The sequence below is a fragment of the Berghia stephanieae genome, chromosome 3 (genome assembly GCF_034508935.2).
Source record: "Berghia stephanieae isolate SIO BIC M18660-M18661 chromosome 3, UCSD_Bste_1.3, whole genome shotgun sequence".
In the NCBI taxonomy this organism is placed as follows: Eukaryota; Metazoa; Mollusca; class Gastropoda; order Nudibranchia; family Aeolidiidae; genus Berghia; species Berghia stephanieae.
In genome coordinates, this window is record NC_088362.1 from 3,117,417 (window position 1) to 3,134,555 (window position 17,139).

At 35.0% G+C, this 17,139-nt stretch overlaps 1 protein-coding gene across 1 annotated transcript in view; it reads left to right on the forward strand.

The window, feature by feature from the left end:
• The first annotated feature begins 5,434 nt into the window (after nt 1-5,434).
• Nucleotides 5,435-17,139, forward strand: part of LOC144969442 (carbonic anhydrase 2-like) — a 32,159-nt gene continuing 20,454 nt past the window's right edge. Inside the window, exon 1 of the mRNA XM_078908552.1 lies at nt 5,435-5,600. The gene's annotated coding sequence lies outside the window, so the exon portion shown is untranslated. The remainder of the gene's footprint in view (nt 5,601-17,139) is intronic.

Consider the following 17,139-nt stretch of genomic DNA (forward strand, 5'->3'; position numbering starts at 1 on the left):
TCTTACACCCAAGGTCATATTACTTAAGTTATACGGCGTATGAATAGCTTTTGCTCTTGGGACTGATTGACTCGGTTGCTTGGTGTTGCATCTGTGATAATAAGGTCGGAAGGTCCTGGGTTCGAGCCTCGCGCTCGGCGCATAGTTGAATCCTTGGAAAAGGCTCTTCACGCACATTCTCTCACCGTACTCAGGTGTAAAATGAGTACCTGGCCGTTAACAGCGTTGTCTTTGTCCGAAAAATTGTAATATCGCCTAACAGGCGTCATGTCCCGTCCTTCATGTTAAATGTCGCTGTTGACCAGGGACCCCTTGTAAAGCGCTTTGAGCACATTTATTGGATATTGCCCTATATAAAGATCAATTTTAATTTTAATGTAATAATAATGATATGACAGAATTATCCACACCGCCCCCTTTCCTCTTCTACGTTTTCCCATACTCACCCCAACGACGAATGAGTTTCTTATAATACGTCTTGACACTCAGCGTTGAGGCTGGATTTCTGTTTAGTTACAATACGCTTCAACAGTCGTGACGTCACTTCCATCGTAATGACGCATAGTAACTTAATAAATGGTTCTTAACTATCGGAACAATGGCGGACGCCGTTATGAAATACTTCGACGGGCATAAAAGCGTATCCAGAGGAGAAAAACATTATAAATCTGATCATGTTTTGACTTTTATACATTCTGATCACATGACATGTGAAAAAGGTCTAGCCAGCATGTAGAATAAAAAGACCGATTTGCTTTGCTTAGAGCCATGCTGCTCGTTGCTGGGCGGACGTGACATCAGACTATTGAATCCTATTCTCCACGATCTCGATACTTTTATTTCTTTAATCTGCATACCAGCTATTTTCATGATTTTTTCCTAAAACACGAAGCCCACCTAAGACAAAAATCTATTTTCTTTACCCAACCTCAAATGCAATAGATATGTGTTGTATATAATTTAGTTCAGAAAAGGATAATCTTGACAACAACAGAGTAAAAAGTTTTAAAGGCCATAACAAATATTTATATGAACAAAGATGGTGATTGCATCGTAACGAATGTGACGATTCTGCTATAGTTGGTATGGAGAGGGTTAAGACTCGCCCTGCGATCTATAAATCCCTAGTTCGAATCTATTGATCTATTCGAATCTAGTGAGATGGGTTTGTTTTATATATTACTCATATTATCACATTATACTCAGGTGCAAAACAAGTACCTTGCTGGTAATAGCATTGTCTATTGTAAAATTGTAACAGCACCTTTACAGGCCTTATGTATTGCTGTTGGCTTGAGACTTCTTATATAGCTCTCTGAGCATATGAAGGGGATAGGGGTCAGCGTGGCTCAGTGGTACAGTCTTTGCTTCGTACCCAAAAGGTACAGAGTTCAATCACCCGCCGCTGCGTTGTGTGGTCTTGAGCAAGTCACCTCGCCCTATCTCACTTTGCGGCGCTGCTCTGCGGCTGACGCCTGAGTTATTCCAGTCTTCCCTTGGAATAGAGCCTAAAGACAAATTTCCCCTTGGGGGTGAATAAAGGGAATTGTTTGGGGTTTTTTTTTTTGTTTTGTTTTTTTATTGCGCGATGTTAAAGCTTAAGATCAAAACATAGCCAGTCACACTAACAAAACAGTAAGAGCAATGCGATTCGGACTTCATTGAAACACAAGTCGCATTGCCTTTGCAAGCTTTCCTGGTGAAAATGATGAGATGCGCTGATGGTTTTCACTCTTTCCTTACCGATCATTTTCAATATTCTCCCAAAAATGGCAGACTTACCCAGCAGAAAAATTGTTTTTGTTTTTTTAACTCAAACAATCTCTCTACAAAACAACTTTATGTTCTTATTAATTAATCAAAGATCATTCTTCCAAGTTTTTGATGCACAAAATAAATTATCTGAATTTTTTAAAATGTATATTGTGTCGTAACAATGGTGACGATTTTGCTGCAGGTGGTGGTAAGGAGAGGGTTAAATAAAATCGAACCCCTCGTCGTGGTAAAGTAAAACACGTTGATATTGGCCTGCGTATTATCAAAACAGTTAGTGGGCAATTTTTTTAAGCAAAAGGATATTATGCTCAAGCGCTTTAAGCATGGAAATGCGCTGCACAAATGCGTGTTATTATATCCCATTCTTATTCATTAATACATAATATGTGCTAGTTTCATTCTTTTTAAAAATCTCAAATTGAGCTCTATATAGCGCAATATCCACTAAATGTGCGCAAAGCGCTTTACAAGGGGCCCCTGGTCAACAGCAACATTTAACATTTAGGACGGGACATAACGCCTGTTAGGCGATGTTACAAATTTTTCGGACAGAGACAATGCTGTCAAAGGCCAGGTACTTATTTTACACCTGAGTATGGTGAGAGATTTTGAGTAAAGAGCCTTCTCCAAAGGCTCAACTATCCGCCGAGCGAGGCTCGAACCCAGGACCTTCCGATCCGAAAGCGAGTGTCATACCACAAGACCACATAGCCATAGTTTCATTCCATAGGCTGCAGTATTCCTCTAAATTTTATTTTGGAAAATTAGCGCATTGATCCCAATACAATTGATAAAATGGCGTGTTAATCCAGGACTCCAGTTCATTGCAATTTTTAACATCTTTTTTTATATTTGTCCCATTATTCTTCACAACCCATCCCCCCTTTTTTTTCTCCTTTTGCTACGTTATCGATACTGTGGCAATACTAGATATAATATCGATAATCGTGTTGTTTCCCACTCGCCCATCTGTCTGTCTGTCAATAAGTGGAAGGGAGCGAGGGAAAGAGATTTGGGAGTTGCCACGGCGGCCTTTTTTTAAGCCAAATAAAATTGACGATGCGCCGGTACGTTGATTTCATGTCTTATTTGTCTTGTCGTTTTGTCGCTTGTTTTGTTTTTGTTTTTGTTTTTTTTTTGTTGTTTGTTTTTGTTTTTGTTTTTTTTTTTGTTTTGTTTGTTTTGTTTTTTTTTTATTTTTTTATTTGTTTTTTTTTTGGGGGGGGGGGGGGTATTTTTGTTTGTTTGTCTGTTGTCTTTCCTCTTTTTCTTTCATTTTTTTTTTTGGTTCGTTCGCTTTTTTTTTTTGTGCGTTAGTTTCTTCTAGATTTAGTTGGTCTGTTTTGTTGTTTGTTTTTTGGATTTTAAAAAATGTTTTCCCCCTTTTTTTAAGGGTCGGGTTTCGGATATTGTTGTTGTGATTTGATTTTTGTTTTAGCTTTTATATAGCGCAATAATATCCACTAAATGTGCTCAAAGCGCTTTCCAAGGGGTCCCTGGTCAACAGCAACATTAAACATTTAGCACGGGACATGTTAGGTGATTTTTTCGGACAAAGACAACGGCCAGGTACTCATTTTACACCTGACTACGGTGAGAGAATGTGAATAAATAGCCTTTTCCAAGGACTCATCTATGCTCCCAACGCGAGGCTCGAACCCAGGACCTTCCGATCCGAAAGAGAGTGTCATACCACTAGACCACATAGCCGAGCACATCGTTCCGTGATATCGCATGATATTCTCATGGATTCGTCGCGCCTCATTGTTCTAATCAATCCTCTTAGACTGAAATATCTTCGTCCCAAAGTCTAGATTATTTAGCAGTAGTAGTAGTAGTAGTAGTAGTAGTAGTAGTAGTAGTAGTAGTAGTAGTAGTAGTAGTAGTAGTAGTAGTAGTAGTAGTAGTAGTAGTAGTAGTAGTAGTAGTAGTAGTAGTAGTAGTAGTAGTAGTAGTAGTAGTAGTAGTAGTAGTAGAAGAAGAAGAAGAAATAAGCTTCGCAGTCCGAATGACGCTTGCTGAGAATTGTGTGATTCAGTCATAGTCGATAAGTATAGCTGCTGTCTCCGTCCATGTTGTTAATTGTTTCCATTGGTCACGGACCTGGGCCAGAGTTTTGAGGCTGTCAAGATCTTGTTCTGACTTTAGTATGGAGGGCACTGCAGTATTTCTTAGTTCTTCAGGGATTAATTCGGCCTCATCTGAATCCAGAAATGTCTGATATGGATAGATGTCCTGGTTCAGGGTAGTTACTATTGATGTTGGTGGTCTCTCTATATATTTGTTGCCATGAAGGAAATATTCTGTCGTTGCAGTTTGGGCTGGGATTAATTAAGATATACAAAAACAATCGAAGGAACAGACAGACAGTTTTCACATAATAATATTGCTGTCAATGATTACATTTGAATGTTGAATTGCTGATGTGTTTGTCATGAAACATGACTTGACATGTTGTCGTTTTGTTTGTTCGTTTGTGTGTTTGTTTTTATTTTGGGGTTTTTTGTTTGTTTGTTCGTTTCTTAGTTTTTATACGTTTATATTTTTTTGTTTTGTTTTGTTTTGTTTTTTTGTTTTTTTGGGGTTTTTTTTTTTTTTGTTTTTGTTGTTTTTTTTTTTGTATCCAATAATCGTATCTCTGTCACAAAAACACACCAAATTTGCACACACAAAAAAAGAATGAATATGAATGCTTGTTTCTCTGGGGTTTTTTTTACAAATGTCACCAATGGCTATTGATACAGCCATACGTACATCCAATTGTGGTGCCAACTTGCAATTTTGACGGCTATTTTATTTTATTCATTCTTCGTCTCATTCAAAGTCTTTTGTATGTAACCTTTCAACGCCAATTTCATACGTATTATTTACTTTAAACATGTGTGTGTATTTGTTTAAGGGTCATTTCTACGGCCATCGTCAATATCGGATTCAATGGCTGATAGAAATGATGAGCTTGTTAGAACAGATTTTGCTTTTTAGACAAAAAAGCGCTACGGTAAATATGTTTTCTTTTTAATTAAAAAAAATTTGAGCTTTTATAAAGCGCAATATTCACTAAACGTGCTTAAAGCGCTTTACAGGGTGTCCCTGGTTACGTGTTAAGTACTGCCGTTAGCTAGGGACAGCTCTTCTTCAGCTAACAATGAAAAACGATTAAAATATTAATGCATTGATGCTGTCTATTTCGGTTTCAAAGAAGTGTATTATTGTTTTAATTGTTTTGGGGTTGTGGTGGGAGGGGGAGATTATTTGTTGGCTTTCTTTTTGTTTGTTTGTTTGTTTGTTTGTTTGTTTTATTGGGTTTGTTTGTTGTTTTGTTTTGTTTTGGGGGGGTTGGGTTTTTTTGTCGTTGTTGTAGGCTGAAAAGGGGTTTTGAACCCGAAATTTTGTTCTTTTAGAAGCTGTTATTATCATTTTTTCTTTATAACTTTACACAGTTCACAGCTTCTAGCAGCTTAGAATCACTTTAACATTCCTATAACTTACAGTAGTTAGTCTGTTTCTTTCAGGTCATAAATCATTTTTGGCTTTTTTCTTCATTGTACAACTTGGCATTATTTCAAACATCAATCTGGCAACAACAGAACTAGAGGTTGAGCGAATAAAATCTGCCAGTGTCAGGAGAGTTTCATTTATTTTCCCGTTCAGTCTCAAGGCTCGTCTATGTGGCTATGTGGCTATGCGGCTATCCTTGTCATAAATACTTAAGCCTTACACTTGTTTACATTTCTTTTCATTAGAATGTAAACGAGTAATAATAAACAATCACATACTGTCATTCCAATTGGATTTATTTAAACATTTTGTTGACTGACAATCTGGTTTGGTTATATTTTTTTGAAGTTTGATTATAGTCTAGAAATTAATCATCAAAAAATAATTATAATTATATCAGCATTAATGAGGTTTCAAAAAGTGTTTTAAAGGTACAAAAAAAAAAAAAGACCAGAGATATGAGATTACAGTGTTTGTGTGCGGCTATGTGGTCTAGTGGTATGGCACTCGCTTTCAGATCGGAAGGTTCTAGGTTCGAGCCTCGCCCGGCGCATAGTTGAGTCCTTGGAAAAGGCTCTTTACTCACATTTTCTCACCATAATCAGGTAAAAAATGAGTCCCTGGCCGTTAACAGCGTTGTCTCTGTCGGAAAAAAAATTCTAATATCGCCTAATAGGCGTCATGTCTCGTTCTAAATATTGCTGCTGGTCAGGTACACTTTGTAAAGCGCCTTGAGCACGTTTGGTGGATATTGCGCTATATAAAAGCCAAGGTTGTTTTTTTTAAAGATACAGTTTATGACCCTAAGATACTGTCCATTATCTTCCACACAACATATAAAATGCTTAGCCCTTCACTTGTTGAGGTCTCGATTTATTAGAATATAAACGACTAACAATTGACAATCACACACTTGTATTCCAATTGGATGTTTCCCTAAATTTTGTTGACACTTTGGTTTGGTTATATGTGACCCAACATCTCAAAACGGTACTAAGTCGGGATGACTAAGATGCTGAAAATTAAATTTGTAGCCAGAAATATCAGACTGGTGTTGAGTTTGTAAACTTTATTGAGAAGAATGAATATCATATTTCAGGTTGCCGAATACCAATAAATCATAATTTTGTCCAGTTTAACTTTAATTTGACTTTTTATCATCTGGGTTATCCCGACATAATACCGTTTTGAGACGTTGGGTCACAATTTGACCAAGTCGCTGAAGTTTTTTTATCGGTTCTGTTCCGAGACAAGTTGTAAATCTTGTGTTTATAAAATACTGCAACCACCATTGAGTACAGACAATACAAGTTGTTTTGCATTTTATTTCATTTGTTTTCCACGTTAATTTGTGTATTGTTGTGCTGACGAAGGGTTTGTACCCGAAACGTCCATTGTCTGTTTTGTTCCCATACGAAAGCCTCTCCATTTTCACTCTTTCGTTAGTATTTTCACGATCACCGGCTTCAGGCAGCCCGCCCTACCGTTTTCTAAATCTTGTGTTGAGAAACTCAACTTTGGTTTTTATCAAAGATCTGAACAAAGAAATGAAGAAGTGAAACGGCTTCTTATGCGAATTAACCAGGTATTCATATGCCCATATATAAGACGACTATGGGGTGTCTGAATTGGCACAACGAGGTGTCCGAATTGGAACAACGGTGTCCGAATTCGGACAACGAGGTGTCCGAATTGGAACAACGGTGTCCGAATTGGGACAACGAGGTGTCCGAATTGGAACAAAGGTGTCCGAATTGGGACAACGAGGTGTCCGAATTGGAACAACGGTGTCCGAATTGGGACAACGAGGTGTCCGAATTGGAACAAAGGTGTCCGAATTGGGACAACGAGGTGTCCGAATTGGAACAACGGTGTCCGAATTGGGACAAGGTTCTCTTAATCAAGGCCAAATACACAACTATAATCTGATAATGGAGAAGTATTTTACCTAAAATGTTTGCTTTATGTTGTTTGCAACACATGCAACTAGTTTATTTTTTCTGCTTTGTCTGGCACTGTTTCGTACACATCTTTCCAGATCTTTATCATACACCAGTGCCTGCGTTCTAATTTGTCGCTAAATTGCGTAATTTGATTCAATAGTCTGATGTCACGTCGCCTAGCAACGGCGGCCATCTTGGTTCTAAACTAAGACAATAGGTACTGATAATTTTTTTCTTGCTGGCTAGAACTTTTCATATGTCATGTGATCAGAATGTCTAAAAGTCAAAACATGATCAGATCTATATATTTGATTCCCTCTGGATACGCTTTTATGCTCGTCGGAGAAATATTTCATAAGAGCATCCGCCATTGTTCCGATAGTTTAGAGCCAGTTGCTAAGTTACCATGCGTCATTAGGAAGGAAGTGACATTACGACTGTTGAAGCGTATTGCGACTATGTGGTCTTGTGGTATGGCACTCGCTTTCGGATCGGAAGGTCCTGGGTTAAAGCCTTGCTCGGCGCAAAGTTGAGTCCTTGGAAAAGTCTATTTAGTTACATTCTCTCACCGAACTGAAGTGTAAAATGAGTACCTGGCCATTAAAAGCGTTGTCTCTGACGGAAATATTGAAAAACCGCCTAACAGGCGCGCCATGTCTCGTTCTACATTTTTACGCATTGCTGTAGGTCAGGGAACCATTGTACAGGGCTTTAACCCTCTCCTTACCAGTCATTTTCAAAATTTTCCCCAAAACTTCACACCGACCCAACACAAAAACAGACATTTCTTACTCAAACAGAAAAGCAACAAGCACATTCTATACATAATATTGTTCGACAATATGAGCTCTATTACAGAATGTCAAGTTTTTATCGCTATAGAAAAAAAGAAATGCAATCTGGATGAGAAAAATAACGGTTGCATCGTAACAAATGTGACGATTTTCCAATAGGTGGTAAGGAGAGGGTTAAGCACGTTTAATTGATATTGTGCTATATAAAATCTCAATTTTTTTGTTGTTTGTTTTTTTTAAAAATTGTATTTTGCGTTGGCGATATCACGGTGGGTGGTCTATGCACAATAGGAGTTTATTTCTATGCCAGCATGCTGATGATGCATGATGTTCGTTCGATTTGTTTAGTTAATATTGTAACCATGTGTGGTTTGTGATATTGAAAAGATTTCATTATACTTGAAGTGGGAGAATGTGAATGGGCTTTAGAAAAATATTATCCTCAGTAAATTATAAAAATATCTTAAAAGCTGAATTTAATGTCAAACTGGTCGAAAATATAAATTATTGACATTCTCACCCTAAAATATTGTGTCCATTCTCTTCAATAAATTGTATAAACTCACCACAAGTCTGATATTTCTGGCTATAAATTCAATTTTCAACATCTTAACCAACCCGACTTAATACCGTTTTGAGGCTAAAGGTCACATATCTAGTTTTCGAATTATAGAATAAATTATATCTCGTTTTGGAATTATAGAATAAATTATATCTCATTTTGGAATTATAGAATAAATTATATCTCGTTTTGGAATTATAGAATAAATTATATCTCGTTTTGGAATTATAGAATAAATTGTATCTCGTTTTGAAATTATAGAATAAATTATATCTCGTTTTGGAATTATAGAATAAATTATATCTCGTTTTGGAATTATAGAATAAATTATATCTCGTTTTGGAATTATAGAATAAATTATATCTCGTTTTGGAATTATAGAATAAATTGTATCTCGTTTTGAAATTATAGAATAAATTATATCTCGTTTTGGAATTATAGAATAAATTATATCTCGTTTTGGAATTATAGAATAAATTATATCTCGTTTTGGAATTATAGAATAAATTATATCTCGTTTTGGAATTATAGAATAAATTATATCTCGTTTTTGAATTATAGAATAAATTATATCTCGTTTTGGAATTATAGAATAAATTATATCTCGTTTTGGAATTATAGAATAAATTATATCTCGTTTTGGAATTATAGAATAAATTATATCTCGTTTTGGAATTATAGAATAAATTATATCTCGTTTTGGAATTATAGAATAAATTATATCTCGTTTTGGAATTATAGAATAAATTATATCTCGTTTTGGAATTATAGAATAAATTATATCTCGTTTTGGAATTATAGAATAAATTATATCTCGTTTTGGAATTATAGAATAAATTATATCTCGTTTTGGAATTATAGAATAAATTGTATCTCGTTTTGGAATTATAGAATAAATTGTATCTCGTTTTGGAATTATAGAATAAATTATATCTCGTTTTGGAATTATAGAATAAATTATATCTCGTTTTGGAATTATAGAATAAATTATATCTCGTTTTGGAATTATTGAATAAATTATATCTCGTTTTGGAATTATAGAATAAATTATATCTCGTTTTGGAATTATTGAATAAATTATATCTCGTTTTGGAATTATAGAATAAATTATATCTCGTTTTGGAATTATTGAATAAATTATATCTCGTTTTGGAATTATTGAATAAATTATATTATCTAATTTTGAAACAAATGAGTATATGTGACCAACCATTTCTAAACAGCTTTATGTCTGGGTCGATTTAATGCTAAAAATAATTTATATTATATATATGTATATATATATATATATATATATATATATATATATATATATATATATATATATATATATATATATATATTAGAGAAATTTGAACTTTGAGTAAGTCTTCATGTTTAAATGACAACAACAAAAAATAGACTTCCTACAGTAGCGTAGGAAATTAATTTCATATTTCTGGTCATTTTTTACTTTCATATCCACTTTTGGCATTTATGGTCACCCCGACATAATACCATTTTGAAGAGAGTGATCTCATATTATAAGAAAATTACAAGTTATTTATCTACTCTGTATGATATCATGTCTCGTTCTACATGTTACGTGTTGCTGTTGATCAGGGACCCCTTGTAAAGCGCTTTGAGCACATTTAGTGGATATAAAAGCTCAAGTTTTTTTTAATGTTTGTGATATCAACTCGTTGCTAATGCTGTTGACAGATTTATTTATAATGTGCGGCTTAATGAAATGTAAACAGATCTGGTTTATCTTCTTGTTTTATTGATCCTGGTGACGTAACGCCGACATGTTGCATGTTATCAATTAACACTTATTAATCCCACAGGCATGGGCGGATATGTGGTCTTGTGGTATGACACTCGCTTTCGGATCGGAAGGTCCTGGGTTCGAGCCTCGCGCTCGGCGCATAGTTGAGTCCTTGGAAAAGGCTCTTTACTCACATTCTCTCACCGTACTCGGGTGTAGAATGAGTACCTGGCGGTGTCTTTGTCAGAAAAATTGTAAAATCGCCGAACAGGCGGCATGTCCCGTCCTACATGTTAAATGTTGCTGTTGACCAGGGACCCCTTGTAAAGCGCTTTGAGCACATTTAGTGGATATATTGCGCTATATAAAGCTCAATTTATTATTATAATTGTGATCCACTGCGTCAAACAGTATTATGTCAGGTTAAACCAGATGTCAAAATTTAAATTTAAACTTTTTTTAATGTGAAATTTCAAGGGGGGGGGGGGGGTTGGAAACTTAAAGATATGATACCCATCGTCCACAATTAACGTGATTAACTCACTCGACCATATCACCGACTATAACCGTAGTTTACCAGGGTTACATTTACCCCATGCCTATAACTTATTACATTTTTCTGAGACAAATTATAGACGTAGTATCAAAGCTAATGATTGTAGTTTTTGCATGTTAATGATAGATAAATAAAACTATATATATGTAGCCTACATGCTCATTTTTAATACATTTTTTCCAATTTCAATCAGTAGCAGAAATCTCTAGGATTGAGTGAGTTAAGACTGCCCTTTTATTCATCCCTAAGGGGAAATTCATCTTAGGATCGGGTTCAAGGAAATGTTGGATGAAATAATCCAGGCGTCAGCCGCAGTGCAGCTCCGCTAAGTGAGCTAAAGAGCTAAAGCGAGGTTACTTGCTCAATGCCACACACAGCGTAACGGCTAGTCGAACTCGGTACCTTTCGGATACGAAGCAAAAACCATACTGCTGAGCCAATTGATGCTATACATCTAGGTAAAATACTCAAAACATCCGCCAGATTGATTGAACGTTATAAACAAACAAAACGATCTAACCTTTAACGTTTATAGTATGATATGATTGGTGTACTTTAGTGAGAACTAATCCTCCAAATGTTTGTCTAAAAATAATCACAAAGAGCTGAGTGACGTCAGCTTGGTTCCTTCTATAAGTTCAAATTTCATCATCAATATCACCCAGACATAAGATCGTTTTGAGGAAGTCGGTTATATATATATATATATATATATATATATATATATATATATATATATATAATAATATATATATATATTGTATTTGGAGCGCTTGGCTTGGAATTGGTTTGTTTACAAATAACTTCTCCCCCGGTGACGTCCAATCAAGGGACGCTACTCTTCCGCTAATCTCATTCCCTATTATAAATATTGTGTTTTACATGTTGATTTCTTCTCCTAAATTTTAAATGTTGTTTGTTTGTTTTTTACTTCGAACCATTTGTCAATCGCCTTTATAATAATATAGTGGTTGATACGCGATATTATAAAGCGCGTATGTGACCCTTCGTCTCAAAACGGTATTAAGTCGGGATAGTTAAGATGTTGAAAATTGAATTTATAGTCAGAAATATCAGACTTGTGTTGAGTTTGTATGTTTTATTGAGGAGAATGGACACCATTTTTTAGGGTGCTAATGCCAACCATTTATAATTTTGACCAGTTTAACATTTAATTCGACTTTTAAGCATATGGTTCGTTCCGACATAATACCGTTTTGATACGATGGGTCACATATTATCAGATATTAACTCACTCAACCCTAACACCGACTTATATCCGTAGTTTACCCGGGGTTACTTTTACCCTATTTATTACATTTTTATTCGATAAATTATAGGCTTAGTATCAAAGCTAATGTTTTAAATTTTTTTTACATGTTAGCGGTTTTGAATAAAAATATCAATGTACATGCTCATTTTTTAATAAATTTCTTCCAATTTTGAAAAGTAGCAAAAATCTTTAGGATTGAGTGAGTTAATGGGATATGATTAATTTGAATCGATGATTGAACCCCCAGTTAATTATACTAAGTACATTTAAATTGTCATTAAAAAAAACATTGCCCTGACTCTATCAGTGGATTTAAATCCGCTTATTATGTCTTACGAGGTATCAAAATGATTACATGTGTAAAAAATCGAGATTATGTTAATTAAATTGGGAAATACTAGAGATTTTATCTTATATGTGACCCTCCGTCTCAAAACGGTATTATGTCGGGATGATTCTGACCCTAAAAAGTGAATTTAGAGATAAAATGATGAGAAAATGGAGCTTAGAAGTTTTTGCAATGCAAGAAATAGTCTTTAAACTCCACGAAAATGTACAGAAATTAAACCCAAGTTGGATATTTGTGGCTATGAATTCAATTTCCCTTACCGAGTGGATCCCGGCATAATACCGCTTTGATACGGTGGGTCACATATTTTATATAAATACTTGAGCAAAATATCGTAAACGACTAGCATTGACCCATCGCCTCAAAACGGTATTATGTCTGCGAGAACCTGATAACATAAATAGGCTTCAACAGTCGTGACGTCACTTCCCTCGTAATGACGCATTGTAACTTAGCAACTGGTTCTAAACTATCGGAACAATGGCGGCGGACGCTCTTATGAAATCCTCCGACGACGAGCATAGAAGTATATCCAGAGGAGAAAAACATTATAAATCTGATCATGTTTTGACTTTTATACGTTCTGATCTCATGACATGTGGAAAAGTTCTAGCCAGCATGAAGAATAAAAAATACCGATTTTCTTTGTTTAGAACCAAGCTGCTGGTTACTAGGCGGACGTGACATCAGACTATTGAATCCTATTCAACTGAAAATTTAACTCTAATAATTTGATTTAAAGGAAATGCCCTCATAATTCAAGTGGGTGAGTTCAAGCTGAAGTTCAGCGTCTTTATCTGCAAAAGTTAAATTACCCTTCACTGCAGTTTTTATACAATTTTGTGGTGACTTTCTGCATTATTGTGTTATAGGGAATGAGATTAGCGGAAGAGTAGCGTCCCTTGATAGGACTATGGGTGACGTCCAAATCAAGGGACACTACTCTTCCGATAATTTCATTCCCTATTGAGTTAAATGATAAATGTGTAATATTTGACCAAATTTGCTGTTGGAAATATCTATGATTTCTAGAGGGAAAGTGCTCCCTTCTATGATGGTTCTTGGGAAGAAAGTGTTTTTATATATTTGACCCCTCGCCTCAAAACGGTATTAAGTCGGGATGACTAAGATGCTGAAAATTAAATTTGTAGCCAGAAATATCAGACTTGTGTTGAGTTTGTAAACTTTATTGAGAAGAATGAATATCATATTTCAGGTTGCCAAATACCAATAATTCATAATTTTGTCCAGTTTAACTTTAATTTGACTTTTTAGCATCTGGTTATCCCGACATAATACCGTTTTGAGACGTTGGGTCACATATTGGTTCTGTGTGTTGGAATTGTAAACTTACTGCTATGGTCATTTCTTGTGAATGTACAGTGTTGTTTTTGTGTTTTGAATTTTGTCTCTTAGCTTTCAAAAATCTTAGATTTCCAAATCCTGCTCATTTTTTAATCCACCACTTAACTGTCGTACTCTGGATAGGCCATCTTTCGTTTATTCCCTCAATTTACACACAACTATCATTATCAACGCTACTTCTTCTATTACTGCTATTACTGCTACAACTACTACTACTACTACTACTACTACTACTACATACTACACAAACTACTCTACCTACTATACTACTATACTACTACTACTACTACTACTACTACTAATAATACCACCACTACTACTTCTACTACTGCTATTACTACTATCTCCTACTACTACTACACTACTACTTACTACACTACTACTACTACTACTACTACTACTACTACTACTATATACTACTATACTAAACTCTCTATTACTACTACTCTACTATACTACTATACTACTACTACTCTACTACTATACTACTACTACACTACCTACTATACTAACTATACTACACCACCTACTTACTACTCATACTACTGACTTATACTACTACTACTACTACTACTACTACTACTACTACTACTACTACTACTACTACTACTACTACTACTTGCTACAATACTACTACTACTATACTACTACTACTACTACTATACTATACTACTACTGCTATTACTGCTACTACTTACTACCAATACTACTACTACCACCACTACTACTACTACTACTACTACTCTACTACTACTACAACTACTACTACTACTACTACACTTACTTCTACTACTACTACAACTAGACTACTACTAATACTACTACTACTACTACTACTACTACTACTACTACTACTACTTTATCTAACTACTACAACTACACTATACTATATACTACTACTATACTACTACTACTACTACTACTACTACTATACACTACTACGCTATATATATAATATATGAACTTATATAGGCCAGTTCCATTAGAATTGCTCACTGGCGCTTTACATCAACACATCATGTATGATATACAAATATAGAACTGGCATGTTAAAACCACACAAATTCGATGATAACATAATATATTACAATAAAATACATACTAAGAGTCCAAATGATATGCCCTAGAGAGAAGCTCAGTTTTAACCGTTTTCTAAAGATAAGTGAATTTTCACTATTTTTAGTTTCAATATTGATGGAGTTCCACTGTCGGGGGGCATGGTGGTCAAAGGATTTCTCATGAAAAACGAACGATTTTGGGGATGCCCTTAGGATATTTAAATTAGCAGATCTTAAATTTCGACTGGGTTCATAAAGGTGGATAAGTTCCTGAAGGTAAACAGGAGCAGAATTGTTTAAGCAATTGAAAACATGGGTGAGTATTTTAAATTCAATTCTAAACTTTACAGGTAGCCAGTGTAGGTCCTCCAAAATCGGGGTTATATGCTCGCGCTTTTTAGATAACGTTACCAATCGAGTTGGTTTGTTCTGTGTATTTTGGAGTCGATTAATGACATTATTATCACAACCATAGAGCAAGCTATTGCAATAATCAAGGCGGGTAAGAATCAAAGAGACCACAAGAAGTTTAGTAGTATCAATATCAAGAAGCCTTCTAATAGCACCAATAGATCTAAGATAAAGATTGCAGTCAGTTACATTAGTGACATGGGCAGACATGTTTAATTTGGTATCAAATAAAACTCCTAAGTTTCTCACAGGTTCTTTCGTGATAGGAATTACACAATCAGAAAGATTCAGGTTAAGCGTGGAAAAGTCCACGAGGCCCCGTGTAATGAACCTCTGTTTGATAATCTATACGACATACTCTACTACTACTACTCTACTAACTACTAAACCTACTACTGACTACTACTATTACTACACATATACTACTACCTACTACTACTAACTACTACTACTACTACTACTACACTACTAACTACTACTACTACTACTACTACTACTACTATATATACTACTACTACTACTATAATACTACTACTTACTACACTACTACTACTACTACACTACTACTACTAACTACTACTACTACACTACTACACTACTACTACTATACTACTACTACTACTACTACTACTACTAACTACTACTACTACTACTACTACTACTACTACTACTACTACTACTACTACTACTACTACTACTACTACTACTATACTACTACTACATACTACTACTAATACTATCCCACCAATATAATTACTAAACTACTAATCCAACCATTTTATCAATTTTCTACTAGATAGATGCTAATCTACATTTAATATTATTTTAAATTCTACACTGCACTACACAATCACCCCCCCCCCCCACCCCCTTAAATTAGTTCAACAATTGCACACCTTTTATTAATATTCAATTTTATACGTTCGTGCTTCCTTACAAAGGAGCATTCCGTTTCCCGTCATGTCTAGTATTGTTATTATTTATTTACCTTACCCACGCCAATCTCACCTACATCTCGTTCACCTTAAGTGTTTCTTTCATTCATCGTGTGATAAATGGGAAACCCGAAACGTCCAATTATCTATCTCCCTCCAAAGTTACGAAATGTGATGCCGTGATTTTTTGCATGCGGCCTATATTTTAAGTGACATTACGAATTTTTTTATATCCATATTGATCGACACCAGTTTTCTCACAATTCACAATGCCCAATTCCTTTGATCTTTTCATCGTTTGCAATAAGGAACGACTATTTTTTTATAATGTTTGTCTCTTAGCTTTCAAAAATCTTAGATTTCCAAATCCTGATCATTTTTTAATCCACCACTTAACGGTCGTACTCTGGAAGGCGACTTCGTTTATTCCTAATTTACACACAACTATCATTATCAACGCTACTTCTTCTACTACTACTACTACTACAACTACTACTACTAACTACTACTACTACTACTCACTACTACTACTACTACTACTACTACTACTACTACTACCACATACTACTATACTACTACTCACTATCTACTACTACTACTACACTCTACCTACAACACTACTATACTACTACTACTACTTACTACTACTACACTACTACATATACTACTACTACTACACTACTACTACTACTACTACTACAACTACACTACTACATACTACTACTACTACTACTACTAACACTACTACTACTACTACTACTATCTAACTACTACTACTACTACTACTACTACTACTACACTACTACTACTACTACTACTATACTACTACTACTATACTACTACATACTACTACACTACTACTACACTACTAC